The following is a 14,969-nucleotide window of genomic DNA, read 5'->3' as shown; positions in this document are numbered from 1 at the left end:
AAAAAGTCGATTGTGAAAACTGCTCTCTCTCGGAGTTCGAGCAGTTAACATTAAAAAAATAAGAAATCTTTGAAACACCATTTCGTTATCTTAACATCATCGTGGGTAGAGCTCAGTATTACCATTGAATATGGAGAGTAATTAATACTTAAGATTATGTACTATTAACAAAAACATTCCGTAAAATTATTCCTTAATCTCCAGCTTTTGCCCAAACATACGACTTTTTTGGTCCAAAGGTAGTAGAATTTATGGGTTAATAAATTAAATAAAATATTCTAAAAGCGTATTGAATTTACCAATAATGATCTAGTACAAACATAAAATAATATCCCTTTCTATCAAAATTTCTCTTTTATTTGATTTTTTCGAACTCTAATAGAGTCAACGAATCCAATAGAGTCAACAAGCTTGGAAATAATTAGTTGACTCTATCGAGGTCCCACTCTATTGACTTCTGGGCTTCAGTGACCTCCCCACAAGTCAACATTCTTTAGCGAACTAACTTACCAAAATATGATTTTCGGACTTTGTACAAAATTGGCTTTTATGATTTCATTTATTTTTGGAAATGTTTAGTAGTTAAATATAGCTGAACATTAATCCACCGACACCTTTCACCGGTTAAAGCGACACCTTGAAGTATTCAAGATCAAAAGATCTAATTTTCACCCGTTTTGTTTTGTAATTTTATTGTTATTAATATTTTTTTTAATTCAGCGATTTTCGATTTCAAAATAGTTTTATGGTGATTTGTAAACAAAATTTAAATCGACATTAATCTTATATGCATCCAGAAACTTTACGAAAAAAAATATAAGGTAAAGCTCCTTCTCGGGAGTTCGAGCAGCTCGCAAAGCTTCGAACGCTTTGACACTCAATTTTTGAAGCAAACCCCTTTTGTGAATAAAAACTATAATACTTGTAATTAAAATTTTTCATTAGAGCAAAAATTATCATTCATTGCTGTTGTTAGAAAAATTTCTCAATTTTTTGGGCTATTTTTGTCCCTATTGTCCATCCATCCAAGAAAACTGCCGAATCCTACGCTATTAGATTTTCCAAAATGAGATAAAAAACGTTTCATTATTGTTTGTTGTTGATTTTCGGTTTGTGAAAACTAAATTATAACTAAACAAAAAAAAACATTCAATTTTTATTTTGATTTATGTAAAAGGACAAAAAACTAACGATTATTCATCCAATATGGAAATCATGCATTAGATAATTTCTGAAGAAAACTATTTCAGTGGAAAATATTTTGTCAACGACTAATTTATATTTTGGAGGATTCACAGTAATATATTGTTTTTTAATGGAATTTTACGCAGAAAATGACTTCAGGTAGTATAACAGAGTAGAAACTACCAATTCTTTTACCACAATTCTAAACTAAATGACCTATTATATTTCTAATGGCTTCTACACATTAGGAGAAATTTCTTTAAAAATGCCATTTTAAAGAACATTTCCCCTATCCTTGGAGGCAGAAACGTCAGAATTTTTTATAAAATGCAGTTTTTGACGAAAATTGCTTCTAGTGTGTAGACACCATAAGACACAGAGTAACGAAATATTTTTCTCTTTGTCAATTTAAGCCTTTCTACTAACTGAAATTTCTTCTGTTAATTCATATAAATACCAGAACGATTAATAAATTCAATTACAATATTAAAAATAGCCCTAGACAACTTCATAAAAAGATTTTTAGGGAAAAGTGGGAAACTATGAGAATTCTTTTAACCCTTAACGAACGAGAACATACAAAACTTACCTCTTCCTCTTGTTGCTCTTGCTCAAACGGACTCCTAACATTTGCTTGACGTATTATTTGTGCGTTCTTTTCTGTGTCAGACACAGATATGGTTGATTCAGATAATGACGATTCAATCGTAAAGACATCATTTTTGTGATGGAATGTGTGGATCTAAAAAAAAAATATATATATATAAGGCTTTCAACAACCAATATAATAAATGTTTAAAATTACCTCAGTTGATGTTAGGGAATCATGTGGGTCTCCTACTATTTCTATATCCGTTAACGTGGCTGATGAATCGATGATTTTCTCAGTTTTTTTGAAAGCTAACGGTAACACCACGTCCTGTAAGCCAAGTGCATTTAAAATTATCTAAAAGAACATTATATATTTAAAAACTAAATAGACATTTTTTTTTACTAAAAATAGTGAAATTATTAAAATTTTTGTGCTATGTACACATTTTTACTTTCTTCTTAGAATTACTTATATTCTTTTAAGACAATTGATAAAAGTTTTGTTTTTTTTTATTTTTTGTGGTTGTTGTCCTCTACTTTTGTCAATGATGTATTTGCGTGAATTGAGTAATATTTACTTTTTTCAAAAAAATCGCGAATACATGCACTGTTATTGAAGTTAATACTTTCACAAATTCTACAAGTTCTTACTTTATGTTCCGAATACTAAAGGACAATTTCACACAATCATTATAAATTTTCTAAAAAAAAGAGTATGAATTAAAATTTCGACACCTTTTAGTCTGGGTAAGGTGTCATTTTATATTATATCTGTTTTATTTTTAAACGGGATTCCTTAGTGGACAATCTTAAAAGATATAAAAAAATTTAATCTTATTAGAAAAAATATATGCTAAATTGATATTATTATTATTTTTTCTTTAACTTGCCACAAATTTGCAAGACGGAACCACCCTACTTTTTGTGAGCCTTAAATAAATTAAAAAAAAATAAAAATTGAAAAATTTATATATTAATTCAATTTTAAATTTTAGGACAAATACAAAAGCAAATGACAAACTTTTTCTCTTTTAAAGTCATTAAAAGTATGCTAATTTCACATGTGAATAATTACAATAGCACAAAATTTTTAACAACATAGAATTTGACTATAATAAAATATTTAAAGGCTAAGAAAATTAAAAATTAATATGAAATCGAATCATAGCGAAAATTTGAGAATTGAAATGGTGTTCTTTACCTCCTCTTCATGAAATTGCAAATCCACTTGTCTTGTTTTTTTAACAAGAAATCCATTATCATCTTCGTCTGACGATCCATGAGAATCCAATAAAGAATTATTCCTGGAAATATTAAAAGATTAAATATAAAAAAATATTAATTTAGCACATTTTGCTTCATTTGTGATTTTAAAAGAATTTACCCAAATCAAGTAGTCAAATAAAAAAATGAACACAATTTTCAACCATTTGTCTGAAAACCTTTTTCTTTGAATGAAAAACTAATAACAGCTCTAATTGCCAATAAACATCATTTTTTTGCCATAATCATTACACAGATTCATGATTCACCGTTATTGAACTGTTTAATAAGACTTTGGGTGGATTTTGGTTGAAAATAGAACCCATCGAGAACATATTTTTATTTTATACATTACTTACCTCCACTGAATTTCTTTCCTGCTCACAAACTCCCTTCTGGCGCTCCACCACCCGCGTTTCATATTAATCTTCTTTAATCACAGGAGAATCACAATTATATGAGTTTTCCACCGTTCGTTGAATGTTCACACTATCACAACTGTACACTGCACCTGCTGAAATTTCCTATGCAACTGACATAAAATAAAATTGAAGAAGAAGAAGAATTGAAAACATGTTTACATTTTACAGTGTAAGCTCCTGTCAAATCGAAAAGTGTGCTGTTCCAAGGGAAAATTTGAGCTTGAACAGTCTATGTATTTTATGTCTATGGCTGTTCCAAGGGAAAATTTGAGCTTGAACAGTCTATGTATTTTATGTCTATGCAGAGATGTCACTTATCTGATACTTAAAGAACTTAAAATTTCATATAGAACTGAAAAATAATAAGAAAACAAATATTTAGAGGATTTTTGATGTGTCCATAATACCCATTATGCCCCGAAAAGCACCTTGTCCTGAAATACCACACGTTACCCTAGTTTCCTCTCGCTAAAACGGCACCGAAAAGAGTGTGTTCGTGAGGAGAGGCAGTCCGTCCTGATTGAAGCGAGAAAGAGCATGCATCGGGCTCCGTGTCCTGGCTGGGTCTGATAAGGTGGAAAAATTGCATATCCCAAGGCCCAAGGGAACATACGTTTTGTGTACTTGAGTAATAATCTGGATTTTGAACAGCAAAAATTACTAATTGACGATATCTTGCGTTTGTAATAAATTATAACTCAGACCGGAATACTACTTTTATCATTCATAGTAAGGTTTCAAACACTGTGAGCACGAAAAAAAAGGTACTGCAAAGTCATTTTGCTGCTCCCAGTAATGCACGAGAACTTCCTAAGAAAGCTTAAAATTGAATTGCAAGTTGGCTCAAAACATTTTAACGAAAAAAACTCGATTTTCTGTAAACTGATTCAGTTATGCATTTTGCGCCCTGGCTAAATCAGAATTCTGATTTTTTCTATGTTGGAAAGATCATCATTAAAAAATAAAATTATATATATTTATTATACAAAATTTTCGATTAATCGGACTAATCGATTAATTCGATTTTTCGATTAATCGGACCTTCGATTAAATCGAAAAAAAAAAAAAAAAAAAAAAAAAAAAATTGACGTGTCATAAGGGTTGTAGTACATCATGAGAACTTTCCAAAACACCAAAATTTTTCGCATTCCGATAATTAGAACCGGAGATATGACCACTTGAAAATTGAATTTTGACCCCTTATAGCTCGGGTCAGGGAGGTCGGGGAGGCTTAATTTTTTTTAATCGAAAGCTCTTACGCACAACACACTAAAATTTGAAATCGATCGATGCCATAGGGGCTGAGTTATCGAAAAAAAAAAAAAAAAAAAAAAAAAAAAATTGGGGGTGTTTCAAAATGGCGGTAGGAGTGGTGTGTCTGACAAAATGGCGGTCAGGTGGGGGGGGGGGTGTCTGACAACACCAACTTCTGGCCACCCATCGACATTTAACCCTTGCCGAAAACCGCTTGTCGATTTCTCATTCTGTTCTCTCTTCAGAAGCATTTGTACTCCGGACGGGACGGACGTCCACGCAAGTCGATTTTTAGCACACATGATTTTCGTTTTCTATGAGTGACAAAACGTGTAAATCCAAAATTTGGGCTCGATCTGACGAGGTCGGATTTCACCTGTGACCACAAAAGCTGAGATTGTAAAGAATCTCAGGTAATGCATAAAAATGTAGACATACCTTTGGTGGCATTGATTCTCATAGTTCCTTGCCCTTCTGGAAGTCTTCCAAATTCTCTTTCACATCACCTCATTCGCCGAGATTCATTTGTTCTCTTTGCGTTATATTATCTTTAGATTAGGGGAAGTGCTTATAATTTTGGACAGTCTGCTTATAAGCATCGAAGTTCCAAGTTTGAAGTGCGATATTTTCAATACTAATTGACATTTCTTGTTACTCTCTTTTCAGAAGGGTTGTTTAGAAACTTAGCAAGCTATTTATCGACTTATTTTTATTAAAATTAGTTTTAATACGTTTAAAAATGAATTGATATGTAGAGGTGACTTTGGCTCTTATTTTGGACAACTTGTTTATTAATTTGTCCAACTTGGCTGTAAATTTGGACAGCTAATCCGCCTCAATAGGATGCCCATTGTTCTTCATTTGATGAACCAATCTTACCAAGTTCTCTTCCTGTTCATGTAAGGGAAACGTAGAATGTCACAGAAGCCCGGAAACTTTCCATATCATTCATTAAAGTGAGTTGACTTCGGTACTCCAAGTACGTGCGGATTCGCTCATTCCCTGACCTTTCCGGGAGCCTTTCAGGACATTTCTCGCTACATCTCTTTCGTAGAGATGATGCTCCTTTGTTTCTCCAGGCATTTGTCCAATCTAGTCATCACAAAAGCTAAAACTTCACGAAATTTCGTGAGAAAAACACCTGTCCAAAATAAGAATCATCACCTCACTGGTGAATGTCTTAAAAAATTTCCCATTTTTCACACGAAAAATATAATTCACAAGGCAAATCTCACTTCAGGTCAAATGTACAAATCATCAGTAACGTGAATCAACACAATATTCAATGAATATTTAATAATATCACTCAAAAACAGCGAACAAACTTTGTTAGTACTTCACCAAAACTAAATAAGACTGAAGTAAGCCACGAAGTTCTGTCATATTTCTCGTAAGCAATTGCTCACACTGAATTTTCAACAAAGCAATTTCAACTCAAATCATATTCAAAATTTAACGTATTTAGTGTCAAAATCTTCCAAAAAGAACAAATATTTAGATAGAATTCATTTTTCATCAAATATTGGAATAAAAATCCATCATTTTAATCAATTTATTTTTAGTGTCCAATTTTACCCTCAAAGTGTCCAAATTTAGAAACTGTCCAAAATTATGAGCACTTACCCTATGCAAAATTTAAAAATTCATGGAAATTTTAGGATGAAAAAACGTGGCCGAAATTGCAAGCTGACCGAAATTTGGTACACTTACCACAATGCTTTAATCAGGTTTCAATAGTGACGGAAATGCTTACAACACAATTATATTTTTTTTTGTTATAAATCCAACATAATATTGTATCTAGCATTTCATATTTTTTGATTTGATTTGATTTAAAATCCATTATTATTGAATCAATCAAAGAGATTGATAGAACTACATATTTTTTGCTTTATTTAATTAAATGATGCTTAATATAAGCCTTAAAGGGACCTGACTTTTTTTAAGGGACGGAATCTTTTAAGGCCTCTACACAGGAGCAGTTTTAGAAAATGTATTTTTAAAGAAAATTGGCAGAAATGTCATAATACTAATTAAAAAAAAAACAATTTTAGACGACATTGGCTTTTAGTGTGTAGATATCATTATAGGATCTATCTATATTGATCTTTATCGTCTTTGACACAGTGCAAAAAAAGTTTTATTTTTCATATTCAAAAGAAGAAGTATAAAATAATAAGAACTTATAAAACTCATGTCAATTATTTTACCTTAGGTCTCAATAAACAACCATCGAAGTTCTCTACATGGAGACAGTGAAACAAATTGAACACAAAGAACCGTCTTCTGAATGAGCTATCAATGTTGATAATTTCCAAATGACACAAATTCCACTTAAAGCTTCTTTCATATTTTGTGCACATTCAATCATATTCGATCATAATACAGTAATTTATTTAATTTTCCTTTGTTTCTTTATCATATTTCCCCCAAATTCAGAAGGGGTTTTGGGGTTTAGGAGGTTTTCCATTTCCTTCCAAAGAAATGCAGAGAGAGAGAGAGAGAGAATGAATTCAACCCATCTAGAAGAGGGTTTATTTGTGGAGAAATCCTTCTTGTTGAAATTTTCGGTTCTATGTTTGTGTCACTTTTATGAGTGTACGAGCGTTCGAACAAATAAAATAATAATAATTTTGGTCGCTAACTTCGAGAGGCAAAAAGGGCGGGGGTGAAGGGGTGAGGGATGGGGTAGAAAAAAAATAAGCTGGGTGGCCTCTAACCCGGAAGAGGTTGTTGGTTTGAGGAGTGTGTCATATTTTATTGAGAGGGTAATGAAATATTCTCTGCGTGATTAAAATGTCATAAATTCTCATTAAGAGTGTCAACACAACGTGATAAAATAATAAAATAAATTTATCCTACCCGAATCTCCCACACCCCTTATATTGCTTATTTGTTGTCAAATTGAGGACGGCAAATGTTTAAATATTTTTGGGCAGAATTCGTGATCAAACGCCTGGCTTGACTAAGGCTCATGGTGGGAGTCAACAGTGAATTGGGAGCTTGTATATGGTTTTAGGTATTTTGTTAGGGAACCAAAAAAAAATTGAAAAATATCGATTTTGTAGAATAAAGGATGAAATTCACTTTAGCATCGGAAATTTTACGTTCCGATTTTATTTCAATCATTTCAAGTCAATCAAAACAAAAACCCTGAAACTTTTGAAAGCTTCCAACCCCTATTCCTTTCAAAAGGAAGAAATTTTCGGTGGCGAGGGCAGGGATGTTGGATGCTGATATTGAAGACCAAAAACTTTTTCTTCCTAATGAATGCCCGAACGTGGTCTTTTGTGGAAATTGTCTCAAGAAATATTGAGAGTATCTTCGTTGCCCTTATTCTGCCTTTCCTGGTCGCATGATTCACCAATTTCAATGGATTTTATTGGGAAAATAATATCATTGGACGACACAAAACTTTTCCCATACATTCCAATTGAAATGACTGTCCTCGTGAGCCACAGTGTTTACATATTTTAGACGCATAGATACAAGTTCAAATGAATAGCGGAAGGACAAATTCCTTGTCAATGGGACCGACGTTTGGACTTAAAGCCCCAACTAATGAAGAAAAACAACTTCCTGTGGGTGTGAGAGGTCTCTGAAATATCTCCTCGGCGGGTCTTGAATGAAAAGAAATTCACTGCGTCAACACCACATCCTTCCACAGGAGGATGTTTTATGTTTGCCTCAAGGAAATTCTTCTGTTCACGTTTAAATTGCCAGGAGCCTTTATTTATTGCCTTTTGTCGTTTCCACACTATGAGGCACATAAATCAGGATCGGCTCCTGAATTAAATATCGCGAAATTAACACGAATTGATTTTCTAATCGTATATCTCTTTCCCCATATCCCCATCCAACATCCCTGCCCTCGCCACCGAAAATTTCTTCCTTTTGAAAGGAATAGGGGTTGGAAGCTTTCAAAAGTTTCAGGGTTTTTGTTTTGATTGACTTGAAATGATTGAAATAAAATCGGAACGTAAAATTTCCGATGCTAAAGTGAATTTCATCCTTTATTCTACAAAATCGATATTTCGAAAAGAACCAAAAAAAAATTGAAAAATATCGATTTTGTAGAATAAAGGATGAAATTCACTTTAGCATCGGAAATTTTACGTTCCGATTTTATTTCAATCATTTCAAGTCAATCAAAACAAAAACCCTGAAACTTTTGAAAGCTTCCAACCCCTATTCCTTTCAAAAGGAAGAAATTTTCGGTGGCGAGGGCAGGGATGTTGGATGCTGATATTGAAGACCAAAAACTTTTTCTTCCTAATGAATGCCCGAACGTGGTCTTTTGTGGAAATTGTCTCAAGAAATATTGAGAGTATCTTCGTTGCCCTTATTCTGCCTTTCCTGGTCGCATGATTCACCAATTTCAATGGATTTTATTGGGAAAATAATATCATTGGACGACACAAAACTTTTCCCATACATTCCAATTGAAATGACTGTCCTCGTGAGCCACAGTGTTTACATATTTTAGACGCATAGATACAAGTTCAAATGAATAGCGGAAGGACAAATTCCTTGTCAATGGGACCGACGTTTGGACTTAAAGCCCCAACTAATGAAGAAAAACAACTTCCTGTGGGTGTGAGAGGTCTCTGAAATATCTCCTCGGCGGGTCTTGAATGAAAAGAAATTCACTGCGTCAACACCACATCCTTCCACAGGAGGATGTTTTATGTTTGCCTCAAGGAAATTCTTCTGTTCACGTTTAAATTGCCAGGAGCCTTTATTTATTGCCTTTTGTCGTTTCCACACTATGAGGCACATAAATCAGGATCGGCTCCTGAATTAAATATCGCGAAATTAACACGAATTGATTTTCTAATCGTATATCTCTTTCCCCATATCCCCCGAGGTACTACACAAAAAGCGAGTATTAAGGAATAAAGTGGAGCTTTCGAAAAGCATCAAACAATTGTCTTTCAACAATTGCTCTAAATTATTTTACTAGCACTTTGTTCGAGACCATTATTAATTATTTTTGTGAACTTATATTTCTGACCGATACATCAGTTTTGTTCGTTATTTGCTCGCTCTATTTTGTGAATTAAAATTTGTTTTTTTTTATCAACTGTTTGACGTTAAAAAGACATATAGGGTAAGTGTGCCAAATTTCGGCATAGTTGCATGCAAGCGCCAAAGTCTCAAGTTTTAAATGTAATATCTTTAATAGAAATTTATTATTTTTCATTCCTTCTACTTAAGGAGTGTTGCTTAGAACCTTGGAGACAGTTTATTGTCTTTATTTACTTTAAAATCATTCTTAATACATTTTAAAATGAATAAAAATGTAGACATAGCTTTGGTGCCTTATTTCGATCACCTTCATTCTCATAGTTCCTTAGCCTTTGGGAATTATTCCAATGCCTTTTTCACGTCATCTCGTTTGTCGAAGCTACATTTTTTTGTTATTCTTTTGCATTGTATAATCTCTAAAATATGTAAAAACTAAAAATTCATGGAAATTCGAGGAACAAAAAAGGTGGCCGAAATTGCAAGCTGACCGAAATTTGGCACACTTACCCTAATTGTTTTTTAATAGACTTTCTTTTGAAATAAACTCTTTATAGAAGCATTGATAAATACAGAAAATCAAATCTCACATTTAATACCTAAATCACATTGTGAAAAATTTAGGTTAAAATTTAGCATTTTTAAATAAATTGGCGGAGAATTGTTTTTGAATTGAAGACGACTTACTTCAAAATTTTATTTTTTAATATACAGTATCGGCCAAAAGATTCTTGACAAAGCAATGTTCGAAAAATCAGATGGAAGAAATAATAACAGAATTACTTTTTATTAAATTTTTCTTTTCATAAATGAGTTGCCTGTAATTCATAGATGTTTTTTATGTGTTTCAAAAAAAAATTAATTTTATTTCATATGTAAAAAATCTTTGCCAAAGTTTATTTACAAATTTGAAAAAGTGGCTTAAAATAGTTAAATTCGTGCAATCATTATCCTGTTACCAGTTATATTTTAAAGTTATGTGATTTGAGAGACAAATGGTCAGTTTATACATTTCTAAAGTTTTCAGTGAAAATTATACGCATGTAAAAGTAATGATAAGTAATGTAATTTTTCTTAATTTATAATTTAGGTTAAAATGGAGAGTTACAAAAAGTTAAAATAAGAGAAATCGTCCAGATACTGCCGGAAGAAATCTGTGGTATCAGTTGTTTACTTTTATGGAAAATCACCATAGGATATACATAAAATCGCCAAAATTTATGTTAATGTGGCACGAGTACATCTGAAAAATGTTACTGGCAGACCCAGGGTTTCGACTCAGAGGGCTGAAAACCACATTGTCAGTATCTCTGATAGTGACCCCAGTGATATCTGTTTCTAATGCACCCTGGCGGACGACCATTCCCTCCCTAGGAGGTACAGGAATTCAATCCTGGCATCCATGGAATGAAAACATCCTGAGTTTTCTTTAGTGATAGTTTACTGTCTAATTTATTGCCTAGTGATAATTTAAAAAAAAAAGGTGTGATTCTTTCATTTCAAATTCGGATTGTGGCAAATTTCATAGATATTTGTATATAAATAATGCGAATTAGATTTAATAAAATTATTTAACAATAATTTTATTCTTACTTACGATATTATGTAAATTTTTCTCGCCTGACGCATCTGACGCTATTAGCAAATTCTTTTAAAATTCCAATCTTCGATTCTTTTTCAATTGGTTAACTCAAGCTGCGATACAAGATGATTATAAAATGAAAGACCCTACGAAAACGGATTTCGAGATAAACTGTAAAAACCGAGTTAGAATAGGTTTTATAAAAAAAACTAATCATTTAAAAATCGTACGTGAGGATCGAACGGCAGGCTGGATTGACGGCCAGACCTGAAAATGCCAGAAGACCTGAAGAATGCTCAAAATGTATACCCTGTGAAAAACAGATCCATCTCAGGTCTTTAAGAAAACCAGAGTATCACAATAGGTGCGATTATGAAAGAATAAGACTGAATTTTGGAAAAATAGATTTTCTTTAATATTCAATTAAAATGTATTACAAATAATACAAATAGAAAAACTGAATAAAAAATTTTAGTGAATCTATCAATATAAATCAGAAAATTATCCCGTATAAATTAATATATTCATAAAACCGGTAGATTTAAAAAAGTGAATCATATTTTGAAGAAATATTTTAATAAACGATTTGGTGGTCTCCAATGAACGTAAAACTTGACATTTTTCATTGCTTTCAATCAAATTGAGGGTGAATTATTGAAGTCAATTGATCTCTATATCGGATTGTCGAAAAAAGTAACTCTTACCACTCGTACAATCGCTTCAATATTATATTATGGTTTTCATTTTTCAAACTATACATATACACACACACAGACCTCAACAAACATTTTTCCTGTTCCTCCCAAAACCCCTCGATATATAATATGACAAGAATTTTTATTGAATTGCTGCCTCACTCTCAAGTTGACATGCCCATACTCCACAGTTCTCATTTCTCAATTTTATTTCCCCCTGCCCCAAGGTTTACCCCCTTGGAATCTTGAGAAACATAAGGCCGATCTATGAGAAACAATACCCATGGATCAAGAGGACATTTTCTTTTCTCGATTCAATAAACTTTCGCCCAAGAGAGTGAATCCTCTCCACTCTCAATTTTGACCAAGAGCCGCTTCAGAAACACACAACATATCAATTGAATTCAACAATAATGAAAAGAAAATACCAAGAAATTCCAATCGTTATGAAATATTTCTCAAGGACTCCTGAACTCCATTCCTAACCCAAGATCCTCTAACAATGAGTATTTAATTCTATCTAAAGCCACAACTCAATGATATTTGAGGAATTAAAAATATTTCCTGGGAAGAACGAAAGGATTATCGAACGATTGTGGGGATTTTCATTGCCACTGGGTGCAATTTTTACACAACGAAATCCTGTTGAGATTATTCCTGAGAAATTTATTGTGAAAATTGAACTTGAAGCACCTACAAGGATTTCAGACTCTGAATCAAGCGGTTTTAGTAAAGATTCAAGAAAACATTTTACAAGGGCTTTGAAATAATTGATAAGTGAAATTATATATTTATTATCCTAATAGTTATAACTTATGACTAATTAACGTAGTTTATTTTCTTTTTAGAGAAATAAATCTAAATGAAAGGGATGGCAAAGCGTCCCAGGCTTTGCAAAGTGTTCGAGCTCACTTAGTTGCTATACCTCAAAATTACTTTCGTATCATTTACAGTTTACCGGTTCTCAACAGATCTAAACCGTTTCATAAGTTACTCAGATGATCCACCAAAATAGTTTTAAAAGTAATAGAATTGATTTTCGGACAATAATTAAAATTACTTATCGGTTTATAAACGGTTCATTGCCGGTTCACAACCAATTTGACTCGATTTATAAATCTCTCAAAACATTGCTCAAAATGTTCATGTTATATTTACCTACTTGTCGGAATAACACAGGATAAAAAGGGTCCAGGTTAAAATCCCGAAAGCCAAAATCTCGAACTCCAAAATCCCGAAAGCCAAAATCCGGAAAGCCAAAATCTCGAACGCCAAAATCCCGAATGGGTTAAAATTCCGAAAGCCAAAATCCCAAATTCTTAAAAGTGTCATAGTTACCCCCACGATTGCACCTGCGCTTGCTGGTGACAAAGGGAAATTTTCTGTATCTTGGGAAATTATCCTCCACAATTTCATCCCTTTCAGTATTTTGAACATTCAGGATTTTGACTTTCGAGTTTTTGGCTATCGGGATTTTAGTTGTCTCCGGTCACGCCCCTTTCAGGGGTTAACGCTAACCGTGTAAACCAAAATTTATTTTTCTTTACTTACGAGTACCGTCGTTGCGGGTGACTTTGCACACGGGGGGTGACTTTGCACTCTGCTGTTCGTGAGAGTTTGAACAATTATAGCACTTATTGATAGTCTTCGCCGATCCGGTCTACCATGTCAAAGTATATAGGGATATGTTAAGTACCAAGTAAGGTACAATGATCCTCAAAAGGATTCTTGTAGTTTCAGTAATAGTCAATGAAATCCTAGTATAGGTATTTTGTCAAAAAACGACTCCGCGAAAAAGTTATCTGAAGATGCAATTCCAAAATCGGATTGAGAGAAGTAAATTGCCCAAATCTATTCTAAATTTATCTGGCTAGAATAATCCACTTCGATTTTGTAGATTATTTTTAGTAAATTCCTTTTTTTTACTATAGTTTTCCTAAGAACGCATGATTTATATTATAAAATTACATATAATTGACTTTCTTAAGCTTTATTATAGAAGTATTTGGCCAAAAATTATACAATTTTTTTATAACTTAAGATAAAATGACCGAGATCTACAAGATGGTGTAGTCGCCATCTTGATTTGACGATTCTGTCCGCCATTTTGAATAACTGTCAAAAAAAAAACTTATCCGATTGAGTTGAAATTTTAGTATGTTCTAGCTGATGTCAAGACCTTTTCAGAACATATTATATAAAATTCGACCTAGGTCAAGCGATTGTCTGGATACTGGGGCTCTAAGTTCAAAATTTTGACATTTTCATTAATACAGAACTACGGAGAGCTTCTTTTATCGAAACCATCACAAAAAAGGCAGTATTATCATTAGGCGATGAGATCTAAATAACAAACAAAAAGAAAAGTAATGTTTTTCTTTATAACAGCATATTATTTGAAGATCTGAAAAACTTTTGCAAAGATGAAAAAATAAATAAATGCACTTTTCATTTATTTTTTTTAATTATGTAAGAGTAAATAAATATATAAAATAAAAGCCTCAACCATTTCTAATGGTTACTGAGGCATTTCGTTTAGGTTTTAAAATTCAGGATTAGAAAATAAAGATCGCCAAAATATGAATATTTAAAATTTTTAAACTTTAAGCCTCTGTATCAAGGTAAATACTTGACGTAGACCGGAACATAGATACGTTCTGAAAAGGTCTTGATATCAGCTACAACATACTAAAATTTCAACCCAATCGAACTTGTTTTAGATTTTGACAGTTATTAAAAATGGCGGACAGAAACGTCAAATCAAGATGGCGATCATGTCAACTTGTAGATCTCGTGCATCTTACCCTTAGATGTGAAGATCTTCATTGTTGTTTATTATCACAAATTGTTGATTTTTTAGTATTTATTAAAAAATGCAAAGTCACCCGCACCTTATCCCCAGTGCAAGCCTTTTTTCTTGATTTTTTTAAACATAGTAAAATTTTATAAAAT

At 32.6% G+C, this 14,969-nt stretch overlaps 1 protein-coding gene and 1 long non-coding RNA gene across 20 annotated transcripts in view; both read right to left on the bottom strand.

Moving 5' to 3' along the window:
- Nucleotides 1-14,969, bottom strand: part of LOC129801532 (CUGBP Elav-like family member 4) — a 966,051-nt gene that overhangs the window by 298,448 nt on the left and 652,634 nt on the right. The window lies entirely within an intron of this gene.
- LOC129801631 (uncharacterized) lies at nt 1,892-3,165 on the bottom strand. Its single transcript, XR_008751711.1, has 3 exons — nt 2,978-3,165; nt 1,991-2,104; nt 1,892-1,927 (listed from the first exon to the last, which is right to left on the bottom strand). It is a non-coding gene; the product is annotated as an uncharacterized LOC129801631 (long non-coding RNA).

The sequence above is a fragment of the Phlebotomus papatasi genome, chromosome 2, assembly GCF_024763615.1.
Source record: "Phlebotomus papatasi isolate M1 chromosome 2, Ppap_2.1, whole genome shotgun sequence".
Taxonomy (NCBI): Eukaryota; Metazoa; Arthropoda; class Insecta; order Diptera; family Psychodidae; genus Phlebotomus; species Phlebotomus papatasi.
The sequence above is the reverse complement of the archived record's forward strand: the minus strand, read 5'-3'. Positions and strand labels throughout refer to the sequence as shown.